The sequence below is a fragment of the Crocuta crocuta genome, unplaced genomic scaffold, assembly GCF_008692635.1.
Source record: "Crocuta crocuta isolate KB4526 unplaced genomic scaffold, BGI_CrCroc_1.0 scaffold113, whole genome shotgun sequence".
Classification (NCBI taxonomy): Eukaryota; Metazoa; Chordata; class Mammalia; order Carnivora; family Hyaenidae; genus Crocuta; species Crocuta crocuta.
Window position 1 is genome coordinate 4789998 of NW_027530368.1, and position 14850 is coordinate 4804847.

At 42.7% G+C, this 14850-nt stretch overlaps 1 protein-coding gene and 1 pseudogene across 5 annotated transcripts in view; one reads left to right on the forward strand and one right to left on the reverse strand.

The window, feature by feature from the left end:
• Positions 1–1820: 1820 nt before the first annotated feature.
• The window catches only part of ASPRV1 (aspartic peptidase retroviral like 1), a 111875-nt gene continuing 98845 nt past the window's right edge, over positions 1821–14850 (forward strand). For all 5 annotated transcript variants that reach the window (XR_013335670.1, XR_013335671.1, XR_013335672.1 and 2 more), the window contains exon 1: positions 1821–1905. The gene's annotated coding sequence lies outside the window, so the exon portion shown is untranslated. The remainder of the gene's footprint in view (positions 1906–14850) is intronic.
• LOC144233342 (folate receptor alpha pseudogene) lies at positions 10049–10873 on the reverse strand (annotated as a pseudogene).

The window sequence follows — 14850 nt, forward strand, 5'->3', positions numbered from 1 at the left end:
AGGCCCNTTCAACCCCGCGTACCCTCTGACCCCGGAAGTGCTTGCCGCTCAGGACCCCTTGAAAAAAACCGAGGACCCATCTTTTTTAGGTCACAAGATTGCGCCAACCTCCGCATGGTAGTTTTAAAAAACTCTTTTAACAGCCTAGCATTGAAAATAAAGCCCCGATAGGCAGAAGCTCTGAGCCCGGCAAACTTTTAAAACCAACATGCATTTTAATAACTCCAGCGGCACCGGCAGATGTTTGGGAATGTTAGTGTTGTGAGTGGGGGCGACATATTATTTTCCCGCCTTACAAAAGGGGCTTGGATACGGAGCGACACGGACAGCCCCGGCGGTAACTGCAGGCGGCAGCTGGGACGCCGCCGGTTTAAAACGTGCGCGTGAGGCGGCTAGAGCGCGTGCGCGAGGGTGTGGGGAGACGGGAGGGGCAGCCGTGGTCTTCCGGGGGGGAGGGGCGGCGAGGCGAGGCTTGTGTGGTGTGCGCGTGCCCGCGCGCGCGTGCGCGAGTGGCACGTGGGGCCCCTTCGTCCCTGGCGTCCGGGCGNNNNGCCAGAGTCATGGCTCTGTTGATTACTTATGGGAAGTGTTGGAAACAGGGCCTTAAAAAAAGAATGGCGTCCATTTACATAATGCTTTGTTTGCATTTTGCAAGTTTCTTTCGGTAGAACCTACAGAAACCCCACCTCCCAGTGTCGTTTTAGTCGTGGCAGCCTCGTCAGACATTTAGAACAATGGTGTGCCCCTTTTGGGGCCGCATTTAGTCAGGGTTGCCGACTAGTGCTTTAGGGAGTTCTTGCGATTTCCCCCACACCCTTCACTTTGCCGCTTCTGCCTTTCAGCCTTTCCCCCGTTTCCCCTTTTGGTGCAGCCGCCTCGCCCCGCTCCCCTCGGGGGCGGCCCCTGTTGGGCTCCGCCATCTTGGGAGGCCTTTCTCGCCGGTTCGCCACCGCACGTTCCTCTCGCCAAAGAAAGGTCGCTTGGGAGGCTCGTGTACGTTCATTTCTAGCCCTTTTTCTTTCTTTCGGCTAAGCCAGACAGTTTTAAACGCACTTAGACGGGTGCGCAACGTGCTTCAGGGTACTTCAGGGAAAGCGGCTAACGTGGCGGTCCCTCCGCCCCCTTCCTTCCCCATGGGGTGGCCGCCATGTTTCCAGAACACAAAATGGCGACACGTGGCCTGGATTCGTCGCCAACGAGAAATTGGGGTCGACCCGAAAGCTCCAGAATGCCCCCCCCCCCCAAACCCCGTGCTTGTTGGCCAGCGCCTTACCCTCGCATCTAGTGCTCTGATCACTCTGGTCCAAACCTAAGCTGCCGAATTTTAATGTGTGTCTCCCGTTAATTTGAAATGGGGAACTTTTATAACTAAAATGTAGGCGTGATGCCGAGTCTTTCATTAGTCTTAAGTTTAATAACGGGTAATGGGGGGCAGTACCAGTGGATAATTTGGGCCCCCAGTAGCAAAGCATTTAGGAATCACTGCTTTAAGAAGCAAGATGGGAATCTGATTTCTTAGGCTTCTAGCACAGGCTGATGTATTGGAGACACTAAGAAATGGTCTTCTAAAATTTCTTAGAATTTCCATGAAGCAATTTGGATACTTGTGGCCATTTTCAGAGGCTAGCTGGCCGGTGAACCTCAGTTTACCACAAATGGTGTTAACTTTTAGCGTGGAGGGTTAGATGTTATTGTGGCTTTACCAGCATTAAATCCTGTGTTAGAGTTTTACTTCATACTATCTTTAATTTTTACAATGATCTGAGGTAGATGTTACCTCTCTCTCTCTCTCTCTCTCTCTCTTTTTTAAAGTGACGAATTCATTTAGGCCCAGAGAGATGAAGTGAGTAATTCAAGGTCACACAGTATGGAGGATGGATTCCAGACCTTCCGATTTCCTCGCTGGTGAGCACTTTTTCACATTTTTCTGTAAGTCAGGGTTTTAAAATTTAAGTGCTATTTGAATGTTTAGGTGAGCTTGTCATTTAAAAGAACCCCACAGGTAACCCTTTGGTGCATAGTCACCCCGTTTGTATCTTTTGGTGGTTTCCAGCTTTTCCTGGTGTGAATTACACCTTGGCTCAAATGCTGTTGTCTTAAATTAAAAAAAATTTTTTTTTATTTTTTTTATGAGATATCTGGGTGAGAATAGGGAGGGGGAAATGATTCATCCCTACCCAAGGGCTGAAGTTTCTGTCAGTCCAGCCTTGACTGTGGCACGTTTAAGTCTACCTGGCTCTGTGGGAGCAAGCAGTTCTCTGTGTGACTCACTTGCTTCCTTCAGCTACCCATGGGCATGACTTCCGCCTTCCTCACCCTAGTGTCCCAACCAAGTAAAAATAAATATTTTACTTTGGCATCACGCCTCCATTTCTCTCCTAATATTGACAGAGCATGACAGTGTTAAGTAAATCGTAGTCTGTGAATTCTTCAGTTCAGTGTAACAAATAACTTGTAGGTCAAGCAAGGAATATGTGCCTGAACAGGGCTCTACTTATGTGGATGTTAGAGATGGAAAGAAGAGCTTTTTGCTTCTTTTAACTTACATTAATGTCCTATATGATAGTTTTCAAAGTGCCTTTGCATTACTTTGTGTAATTCTATAAACAACTTTAATTGGTGGGTACATTATAGCAACAATGGCAGTACTAGCATTAAGTGCTAACTTTGTGCCAGGCACTGTCTGAAGCTTTATTCTGTAATTTCAGTGGCTCTCACATTTTTTAAAAAGTTTATTTATTTTAAGAAAGAGCATTTGAGTGTGCACGTGAGCCCCTGAGCGGGATGTGAGTGTGGTGGGGGGGCAGAGAGAGAGGGAGGGAGAGAATCATAGGCAGACTTTGTGCTATTAGCATGGACCTGGACTTGATCTCATAAACCCAACCATGAAATTATGACCTGAGCCAAAATCAAGAGTTGGTCGGTTAACTGACTGAGCCACTGAAATCTCCCCGACCTTTTTTCTTTTTTTTTTTTTAAATTTTATTTTTAAGTAATCGCTCTACCCATTGTGGGGTTTGAACTCACAAGCCCAAGATTGAGAGTAACATGCTCCACTGACTGAACCAGCCAGGCACTCCAGCAGTTTTAAAAGCAAGCCATCATAAGTGATACATTTTTACAGAATAACTCCTATATGCACAGGCATATGTAACAGAAACTAAATCTTTGCAAAAAAGTATTTATTCTTACTATATGTAGTGTACTTTGGTAATTTCTATTCTTTTACATGAAATAAAAAGGCACATCACAACTGAAGTGACAAACCATTATTAGGTTGTGACTAAAATGATTAATATACACATTTAATTCTCATAAAGCTCCTGAGATGGAGGTGATGTAATTTCTATTTTACAGGGATATAGAGAGGTGAAGGATTTTGTCTCAGGCCCAGTTATTAAAAAGGGAAATATGGATTTGAATCTGGGCGATCTGAGCCCAGAGCCTGTATATTTACCACTGAGCTAGATGTGGTCTCTGCAGATGGCCTTGTCTTATAGGGCGACAGAGTTGTTTAGGGAATTTAAATTATTAGTAAATGTTACTAAGGCAACAAGAGAAATTCTATGTAATGAAAATTATATCCTATTCAAAATACTCTGGTCTCTAGATCTGCCACATATTTATTTCCCCTAAAGAAAATTGTATACATTGGGTCTTTCTTCCGAAGACTGCTTATTTTAAGCTTTTTGCCCGAAATTTTTATTAATTTCTTCTTATCTGAGTACTTCCCTGATTTTACTCACTTCTTCCTTCAATAAAGACTTCCCCTTCCCAGCTCTTAGCCTCCCTGTTTCCCCCAAAGTTCTACAGCTCCCACTCCCCCTATAGGCCACATTTAGCTGTTAATTAAATCATAGTGTGTGTTGGTGTTGATAGTGTGTTGTACAGAGCATAGGTGCCATGGATGACCCAGAGATCTGGTAAAGAGGGACTGGACTTGAGAATCTGTGGCTCTGGCCCCTAGCTCCAGCTCTGCCACTGTCTAACTTTGAGAAGTCTACAACGCAGTTCAAAACTAGGCTTTGGTTTTCCCATCTGTAAGACAACAGATTAAATGATCTTTTCTAATTCTATCCAAGGAGTATGGATACTTGATGATCTTGGATATCTTGGGGGAGGGGGTGGATTATGTAACTATTTTACTCACTTAAGGTAAATTTTCCACTCCCTTCCTCAGACCTACACTATCTTGTGTATACGTGAGTGAATTCCACACCACCCATTTTACAGATGAAGCCATTGAGATATGGAACAATTGACTAAATAGTCACTGCCCCACCTCTGGAGCCTCACACATGACTCTTCTCCCATTTGAATGACTGCAGGTTAGTTAAGGGGTTTAATGAGTTTGGGAAGGTGAGTCAGACTTAAACTTTGGAAATTGAACCACAGGATTTATATTCTATTCAGAGGAAGGATTTTTGCTTCCTTTTAACTCACATTGGCATGTTTATGGAATGTTTTAAAAGTGACTTCACGTTATTTACTAATCATCACAGACAGCCCTGCCAGGAAAGTATAAATATGCCTATTTTATGGAAGAGCTATCTATGGATCAGAGGAGTGAAGTGACTTGCCCAAGGTTACACAGCTTGTCAGGACCTGAGCTGGATCTCTTGACTTCTAGTTGTGAATTGTTCCTCTCTCCTTGGCTTTTGATGCTTGTTTCACAGACTTTTACACATGGATTAATTTTATCTTTAACTCAGAAAGCTTCCAATCCAGACTTTATTTTTCTGCCCCGAAGCATCTTGTCCACTGATCCTTTCGGTTTAAGAAAACCTCTTTCCTCTTTTTCTCTAATGTCTACGTTTATGGGTTTGGGAAGTGGTGGGAATTATTCCCCAATGAGACTGTGGAGGCAGGAACCACATTTACCTCCCAATCTACCTTGTCCAGCAAATGTACTACAGTTTTTTAAATTTGCCTTATCAACATTCAGATTAAAAAAAAAAAAAAAAAAAAGGGTTTCTTTTTCTCTTTCAAATTTAGCTTCTTATAGTTCTTTTATTTGAAATTATAGTAAATTGAGAGGATCTCTACCCTATCACTTTCTGGGATATTATAAAGTATAGCCTATGAAATACTTCTTACCCACTTTGTGGAGAGGAACAATAGTAATAATAATCTCATATACTGGTGACCCTGTGCTACCGTTGCGGGGTTACTACTGAGTTTCCTCAAAAACATAAGAAATATATTGGTGTGCCTTTCAAAAGTGACCAGGAAATACAGCAACATCCTTGGTCTAAGTTCTCCCAGATGGGGAAAGCAAGGCCTGTGGATTCCCAAGGGTTACTCTGACTGAAATAAGGCATGGAGAAGGGAGTGGAGAGAAAAGTTAAAGGAAAAATGAGAACAGTACAAATGTAAAATATAGAAAATGAGGAAGGAAAAGAGAAAAGACAAGGGCAGAGAGAAGAGGAGGAAACAAGATCAGTGGAAGGGATCAGTGGAAGAGAACAATTCAGAGGTGCCTTTGCCCCTCATATGCTGTGGGAAGCATAGGCTGCTTTCTTGCACCAGGAAAGAGCAGCTGGCATGAGAACTCCTGAACTGATCTGAAGCACCACGTCTCTTTTTTATCCTCTTTTTTTGATATCAAGTAGGGAAAATTTCTTTTGTTTTCATATCCCCATATCAGCTGGGGATATGATTAGATACGAGTAGTTTTAGTATTAGAGTCTAATTGGTTTATCAAGGAAAATGTGCTATAAAAATCATAAAATATTCCAGGTCAAATTTTGTCTTAGTCATTCAATCAGCAAAATTTTTTTTCAATTATTACTATTTTTGTGTTTTACTTATTTATTTATTTTTTTAATGTTTTATTTATTTCTAGGAGAGAGAGAGAGAGACAGTGTGAGCAGAGGAGGGTCAGAGAGAGAGGGAGTCACAGACTCTGAAACAGGCTCCAGGCTCTGAGCTGGCAGTCAGCACGGAGCCCGACGCGGGGCTCGAACCCACGAATCGCGAGATCATGACCTAAGCGAAAGTCGGACGCTTAACCGACTAAGCCACCCAGGCGCCCCTACTATTTTTAAATTTAACTTTACTTTCACTGTGGGGCTTGAACTCAACTACCCCAAGATCAAGAGTTGCATGTTATACCAACTGAGCCAGCCAAGCACCCCAGTTGGCAAATGCTTATTGATTGCTTGATATGTCCCATACACTAAAGCTATAAAAATGAATGAGATTTTGTTCTTTGCCCTCAAGATGTTTATGATATGGAGAGGGACGCTGACAAGTAAACAGATTTGCAGTAGAATCCTTTAAGGTATTAGGATATGAAAAAGCAGAGGATGCTATGGGCTTAGAAGAGGGCCCTTAATTCACCCTAGGAGGGGATTCAGAAAGACTACCTAGCGAAGTTGATATTTAGGCTGAGTCCCAAGTTGGCAGATTACAAGGTGGAGGGCAGGAAAGGGTAACTCCAGGCAGGGAAGCAAAGGCCCAAAGGCAGAGAGTGCATAGTCTATTTAGAAGTTGAAGCCATTTCAGGAAGCTATGAAGGATGTTTGCATGATCCAGTTTTTGGTGATTGTTGTTCTGCTTCAGAAATGTACATTATTGAGATTTGATTATGCTTACTAGAGCACAGAGAGTCTAAATCCTTATTTTGTAGCAGTAATTCTCTTTTAAGATGAAGATATCAGAGGGGCATCTGGATGGCTCAGTCAGTTAAGCCTCCAATTTCGGCTCAGGTCATGATCTCACAGTTCATGAGTACAAGCCCTGCATCAGGCTCTGTGCAGACAGTTCAGAGCCTGGAGCCTGCTTCAGATTCTGTGTCTCCCTCTCTCCCTCCCTGCTTACATACGCTCTCTCTCTCGAAAATAAATAAACATTAAAAAAAATTTTAAAGATGAAGGTATTAGAAATTGTACTTTTGGTCTAGAGATTGTAAGGAGAAAATGCAAATAAAGCACAGTCTTTGAATTAGCAAATGATTATTAACCCTCTGTGCAATAAAGGAAAGAGAGTGCAAGGCATAACATATCCCCCCCTCACCCCCCTGCCTGTTTTTTTTTTTTTTTTAAGATTTTATTTTTTAAGTAATTTCTATACCAAATGTGGATCTCAAATTTATAATCCCGGAGATCAAGAGTTGCCTGCTCCATTGACTGAGCCAGCCAGGTGCCCCAGCATATCCCTTTCTTCTCCAAGTTTTGGATTTGATTGTGTTCTGCTTTGTTTTTAAGGGGGTGTATATATGGAAGTTTAGGGTCTTTGTTTAGCTGGTTAGGATGTTTGAGTTAGGGGGGATGGAAAAGATTTCAAGAATAATTGCTATTTAATGGCAGAACAAAAGAAGTACATTTAAATAGCTCATTTTTCTGATCCCACCTACTGGGCACAAGCAAGATTTAGTTGGGAACTTTGTTAGACAATTAATTCAACCAGACAGAGCATTTGTTTAACATTATTCTCTGTGTAAAGTCTGTTGTATCCAGATTGAACATTGATTTTTGTTTTTTGAGACATGGATATAGCTGGATTAAATAAAAACCTTATTGGACAATTTGGGGGATTATTCATTGGACAATACTGGAATTTTACCTGCACTAAGAGAAAAAAATACTATGTGTGGAGTAGGGAAGAACATGCTTAGAAAATAGCACACAGATTCAGTGGTCATTTCTTAGTCATCTTCTTGACCTGTATGTAGCACCTCAAACTCCTTCCTTGCACATTAACTTCATTTCGCTTCCAGAATTTCACTCCATTGGTTCTCTGCCTACTTCACTGGCCCCTTCTTCTCAGCCCCCCACCCCTCTTTTGGCTGATTTCTCCTTATCTCCTCAGCCTCTAATGATGGACTTGCATCCATCAGATTAGTCCTTGCATCCCTTCTCCGTTTTTACTCATTCCCTATGTGCTGTCAAAATTTCAAGACCTCAAATACCATTTATATCCTGACACAACTCTCAAGTGTGTATTAACTAGCTTGGATGTCTTCCTTTGAACTCAAGACTCATATCCAACTGCCTACAAGATATCATCTCCACTTGGTTACTTAATAGCTTCTTGAGCTTAACATATTCAGAAGATTAATTCTGGAACTTCTCTCAACATGTACCTCTGCCAATTCTTCCCCATTTTAGTTTCAGTTGTTTTGAGCATATGGAGGACTCTCCCTTGACTCTGTTCCTTTTCTTGCTTTTCTCATCTAATCAAGCAGTAGTAGGTCCTATGAGCTCTACCTTAAGCATCCAGAATTTGAACACTTCTCGCCACCTCCGCTGCTACCTTTAGAATAGCCTTCTAAATTGTCTTCCCTCAATCTAATTTGAACAGTGACCAGAGTAATCTTGTTAAGTATATATCAAATCATTCCATTCCTCTGCTGAAAACTATCTACTGGGTCCCACCCATGTTAAAAATTAAAGTCCTAACACTGGTCTAGGAGGCTACATAGTATCTTCAGTGCTCCCCCCAGCTGCTATGACCTCAACTTTTATCACTTTCCCCTTGTGCTCTGGACACATTGGTCTCTTTGCACTTGCTTCAGCATGCCAAGCGTTGAACTTCTTAGTTGTATTCTTTGCCTGGAACATTTCTTCAGGTTACCAGTATGGCCTCCTCCCTTATCTCCTCTGGTTTCTGCTTTGTTACCTAGTTTGTGAAGTTTTCCTTGACCATCCTGTTTAGAGTAAAAGCCATCCTCTGCTCTCTTCATTCCTTCTTCCCTTTTCCTGCTTTATTTTTCTCCACAGAACTTATCACTGCTTGGTGTAACATTCATTCATTCATTCATTATTCATATATTTATTGAGGGATGCCTGCCATGTGTCAGGCACTGTACTGGGGACTCTCTACTATAATCTGTTTATTATTTGTCACCTGCCACTGGAATGTAAATTTCCTGATGACTAGGACTTTGTTTGGCTTGTTGCTATGTTGCCATCTCCTAAAATAGTGTCCAGCACATTGCAGTTGAATGAATACGTTTATTCACATTTTAAACAAAAATGTATTGAATGTATAGGAGTTTGTGTACCAGATAATAAGGGAAAGATGTGCATAAATAATATATTGTTCCTGCCCTCAAGTTGCCTGGTCTAAAACATGCTTATTTTGACCTGAACAGTGTTGTGCTCTCTAACATCATTTTGGAAATGGGGAGGTAGGGACTGGTATGCAAGGGTATGGATCTCTTCAGAGATGAAGTCTTGCTTTGTCAGGCTTATCAGTAATTTGTAGTGCTTCTGGGAGGGCAGGATTGCTGATAGCTCACTGTATTACTGGCTTTTTGGATTACAGTTTCTGTTTGGTCTTGTCTTATTAGAGCAGGAGCTTCTTTAAAATCTTGCTATCAGTTTTGGTTCTTTTTAGATATCTTCTAGGAACCTCTGTCTTAGCTACTTCTCAGGATAAGTGAAGGAGTTTACTATCTTTACCTTCCTCCATATCGAAAGTTCTTTTCCAGAAACCCTGGTCATCCATTTACTAGCTGTTTGGTCTTGAACCTCTCAGAACCTCACTTTCTGCACTTGTCAAATGGAGATAATGATAAATGACATTAGTCTTACTTTTTATGAGGATGAAATGACTACTAATTTTGAGAATGGCGTGTAGAAAAGGGAAAGAGAAGAGTTTTTTTTACATAAAGTGTTTTTTGAAAGTTTAATTAAAATTCAAAAAAACTTTTATTTATATTTTAGAGAGTGGTGGAGGAACAGAGAGAGAGAGGGAGGCACAGAATCTGAAGCAGGCTCCAGGCTCTGAATTGTCAGCACAGAGCCTGATATGGGGCTTGAGTCCCTGAACCATGAAATCATGACCTGAGCTGAAGTCAGACACTTAACCGACTGAGCCATCCAGGTGCCCCTAAAGTTTATTTATTTATTTTGAGAGAGAGGCACCCTGAAGACAATTTCTTTTCTTTTCTTTTTTTTAAATGAATACTGTATATTTCTTTTTGTTGTTGTTGTTGTTGTTGTTGAGTCTCTGGTTTATTCAAATGCCGTCAATTAGAGCCCCATCCCCATCCAAGGAACAGGAAGTGAATAGTTGGGAGCTATGGGCTGAACAGGGGAGGGCTTTGCAGGTATTGCAAGGTGAAAGGAGCTCAGCTAAGCAACCAGAGTTGCAGCATTGGGACCAGGCTGAGCAGGAGAGGCTCCACCCCATGGGGCAGGGTCCCAGCACTCATGGCCAAGGCATAGAACCTTGCCACCTCCTCGTTGGGGTTGCCCTGGGCCGGGTCTAACCACATCTGGATGCAGCGGCTGCTCCCTTGGCTATCGTTGCTGAGTTGGTAGGAGTGACTCCAGATTTCACTGCACAGAGCAGCAGGTGTGGGGAAATAGGAATGGAAGGGATGGCAGTCAGCTCCCACTGGGCACTGGTTATATACCCTGAGCTCCAGTTCCAGCCCTTGTGCCAGTTGCTCTTGCAGGTGTAGGACGTGCGACAGTCCTCCCACCATTGCTGACAGTCCTCCTTGCACAGGGGCACGTTCAGGATGCGCTCTTTGCGCCAGCTCTGGTTCACCTGCTGGATCCAGGGCCCCAGGTTGGGGGAGCACTCATAGAGGCAGGTGTCCTGGATGAAGTGCTGTTTGTAGGCGGGTGCCATCTGTCCGCAGTGGTCCTAGTTGAATCTGTACAGGTAGGAAATGTCCTTATGGGCTTCCCGGCTGGTGTTAGCAGAGCAGCAGGAATTCTTCTCCCAGGGGCTGCACTGCTTATGCAGCTTGTCTTCCGGGCTTGGCTTTTCCTTGTGGTGCTTGGCGTCCATACAGACATTGAGAAGCTCAGTCCTGGGCTGGGCTGCCCACACTGCAGTCACCCCCACCAGAAGGAGCAGCAGCTCTGTTGTCACCAGCTGGGCCATGTCAGTGGCTGAAGGAAGACCTGTGGTCAGTGGCCTGTATATTTCTATTTTGAAAGAAGTTTTTTTAAGTTTATTTATTTTGAGAGAGAGAGTGCTAGTGGAGGAGGGGCAGAGAGAGAGAATTCGAAGCAGGCTTTGTGCTATCATTACAGAGCCCGATGCAGGGCTTGAATTCATGAACTTTGAGAACATGACATGAGCTGAAATCAAGTCAGAGGTTTAAAAAAGTCAGCAGCAAGCCCAGTGCGGGGCTCATACTCACAAACTGTGATATGACCTGAGCCAAAATCAGATGCTTAACCAACTGAGCCACCCAGGTGCCCCCCAGAGCTTTTTACTTTTATTTTGTTTTTATTTATTTATTCCAAAAAAAAATTTTTTAATGCTTTATTTCCGAGAGAGAGAGAGAGAGAGAGAGAGACAGTGTGAGCAGGGGAAGGTCAGAGAGAAAGGGAGACACAGAATCCGAAACAGGCTCCAGGCTCTGAGCTAGCTGTCAGCACAGAGGCCCATGCGGTGCTCGAACCCACGAACTGCGAGATCATGACCTGAGCCAAATTCGGATGCCTAACTGACTGAGCCGCCCGGGCGCCCCTCCAAAAGCTTTTTAATAAGCATGTATTTCATTTCTTATTTTTTTTGTTAAAAAAATTTTTTTAACGTTTTTATTTATTGTTGAGAGACAGACAGCATGAGCTTGGGAGGGACAGAGAGAGGGGGAGACAGAATCTGAAGGAGGCTCCAGGCTCTGAGCTGTCAGCAGAGAGCCCAACGTGGGCTTGAACCCACAAACAGATCATGACCTGAGCCGAAGTCAGACACTTAACCAATGGAGCCACCCAGGTGCCCCTCTTTTTCTTTTTTTAATTTTATTTTTAAACTTTTTTTTTTTTTTTAATCTTTTATTTATTTCTAGAGGAGAGAGGAGACAGCGTGAGCAGGGGAGGGCCAGAGAGAGAGGGAGTCACAGACTGAAACAGGCTCCAGGCTCTGAGCTGGCAGTCAGCACAGAGCCCGAAGCGGGGCTCGAACCCACGAACCGCGAGATCATGACCTAAGCGAAAGTCGGACGCTTAACCGACTAAGCCACCCAGGCGCCCCTAATTTTATTTTTAATGTTTATTTACTTTTGAGAGAGAGAAAGTGCATAGGAGCGAGCAGGGGCGAGGGGCAGAGAGAAAAGGAGACGCAGAATCCGAAGCAGGCTCCTGGCTCTGAGCTGTCAGTACAGAGCCCAATGCAGGGCTTGAACTCAGGAACTGCAAGATCGTGACCTATGCTGAAGTCAGACATTTAACCTACTGAGCCACCCAGGTGCCCCAGCATATATTTTATTTCTACTGAGAATAGTGAAGATTTTATTTTTTTGTATATTTTTAAGCATTTATTTATTTTAAGAGAGAGTGTGTGAGCAGGGGACAGGTAGAGAAAGAGACAGAGAATCCCAAGCAGGGATGCTGTCAGCACAGAGCCCGATGTGGGCTTTCATCTCACAAATTATGATTGTGACCTGAGCTGAGACCAAGAGTTGGTCGCTTAACTGAATCACCCAGGTGCCCTATAAAGATTTTATTTTTAAAAACAAAGATGTTAGGGCCCTGGGTTTGGGCTTTAGGGTTAAATATTTTAAAAACAATTATTTAAAAAATACATTAATATATATTTTTTATAGAGTAACAGGTATTTAGAAAATATTTATTTGTATTTCTACTCAGATAATTACTTTTGTATTACACGAGAGTAACAAAATACTAGAACTGCACCCCAGGCTGCCTAGTGAGCTGGTGTCTAGGTAGGCAAACAACCATTTCCTTTTAGGTGAAGTTGGGGCTCAGGAAGTACTATTTGAAGAGGCTCAAAGGGATTGATGATGGTAACAACAACAAGAATAGTACTGGCTAACTGATGAACCAGTTTATATAGATTGTCTTATTTTAACAGCATAGCAACCACATGAAGAAGGCTGGTGCTGTGAGAAGTAGAGCAGTGTAGGAGTAAGGAGCATAGACCCTGGGGTCAGACTTCTACACCAACTTCACAGCTTTGCGAGTAACTAGCTGTATGGTTTTGAATGAGAAAACTGCCTCTTCTTCATCTTCTATAAATTGAAGGTAATAATAGTAACTGCCTCATGAGATTGTAATGATTAAATGATGTAAGCCCTGTGAAACAGTGCTTGGCACATAGAAAGTGCTTACCAAATGTCACTGTTATCATAATTAAAGTAGATGGAGAAATAGAGGTTTAGAAAGAGTTCAGCTGATTTGCCTAAGTGACAGCAAATATAAATGACAGAAAAGTAATTTGTGCCTGGGAGGTCAGACTCCATCGCTTTCTTCTGCTCTTTCTTTCCTTTCTTTCTTAAATAGGTTCCACATCCAACATGGGGTTTGAACTTAGCTCTGAAATCAAGTTGCATGCCACTGACTGAGCCAGCCAGGCACCCCATTTGGCACTCTTGTTTCTTAACCGTTACATTGTACTACATTGTATGGCCATCATGGATTGAGGGCAAGAGCCTGGACAAGAACTGCATTTTGTCCAGCTTGAGGTGAGCATAGATCTAAAGGATACACTTGGGTTCCTATGTAAGCTTTATTTGTGCTCTTTTTTATTTTTTTAAACATTTTAAATTATTTTTTGAGAGACAGTGAGATGGAGTGTGAGCAGGGGAGAGGAAGAGAGAGAGGGAGACACAGAATCTGAAGCAGCTTCAGGCTCTAAGCTGTTTTTAGCATAGGCCCCGACGTGGGGTCCGAACTCACGAACTGCGAGATTATGACCTCAGTCTAAGTCAGACGCTTAACCAATTGAACTACTCAGGCATCCCTCTATTTGTGCTCTTAAGCATCTTAACACTGTAGCATGTACGGTTATTCTCTGAAGTAAATGTTCCCTAGATCCAAACAAATGAGTGATGGGTTAGTTATGGTCTTCTGCTGAGGGGTTGAGTGTTCCCTGGCTGGTGCCAGGAAATGGAGTTGAATAAATACCTGTATCTTACCCACTATTCTTGGACCTAAATAGGAGCTTGTCCAGTCTTTTTTGTTACTATGATTCTCTCTCATACAACTGGTAATGATGAGAAGATGAGCAGTATATATATATATCAAGCACTTTATTTTTTATTTTATTCTTTTTAAAAACATTTATGTATGTATGTATGTATTTATTTATTTAGTGGGAGTCAGGGAAGGGGACAGATGGAGAGAGGGAATCTCACGCAGGCTCCATGCTCAGTACAGAGCCCAACTCAGGGCTTAGTCCCACAACCCTGGGATCATGACCTGAGTAAAAATCAAGAGTTGGGTGCTCAACTGACTCAGGCACCCAGTAAATATTTTAAGTAATCTCTATACCAACATGGGGCTCAAACTCACAACCCCGAGGTCAAGAGTTGCAACCCCTCCCAATTGAGCCAGCCAGGAGCCCCTACAACAAGCACTTGACATAGATTATCTCATCTGGTCCTTAATGTAACCCTATGAGGTAGTCACTTCTATCCCTATTTTATAGAAACAGAAAGATTAGGAAACTTGCTTAAACTCACATAGTGTGGTAGAGCTGAGATTTGAATACGCAGTCTGGCTCTGGAGTCCACATTCATGGTCTCTACACTCTATTGTTTCTATTCTTAACCTGTGTAAAGTACGTAGCATATGGCAGGTGGCTTAGTAGGTCCAGTCCTATTTTTCCCATGTGAAAAATGGGAAATTTTGACCAGTGGGCTAGAAATAAGGATGCCTGTGATCTTGTCTTAACCTATTCACCAACTTGCCACATCCAGGATTTCATTCTTCTCAGCCTCATTGTCCTCATTCATTAAACAACAAAAGGATTACTCTAGATGGTTTCCTAGATCCCTTCTAACTCCAGTGTTCTGATTGACCTTATGAAGTGAGAAGAATAACACCTGTTCAACTTCTTGATTTTGGAGCGGTGGTATTTGTGAGGTTTTCAGGAGCCTGCTTTGTGTAAAGGAAGATGCCAGATTTTAGGATGGAG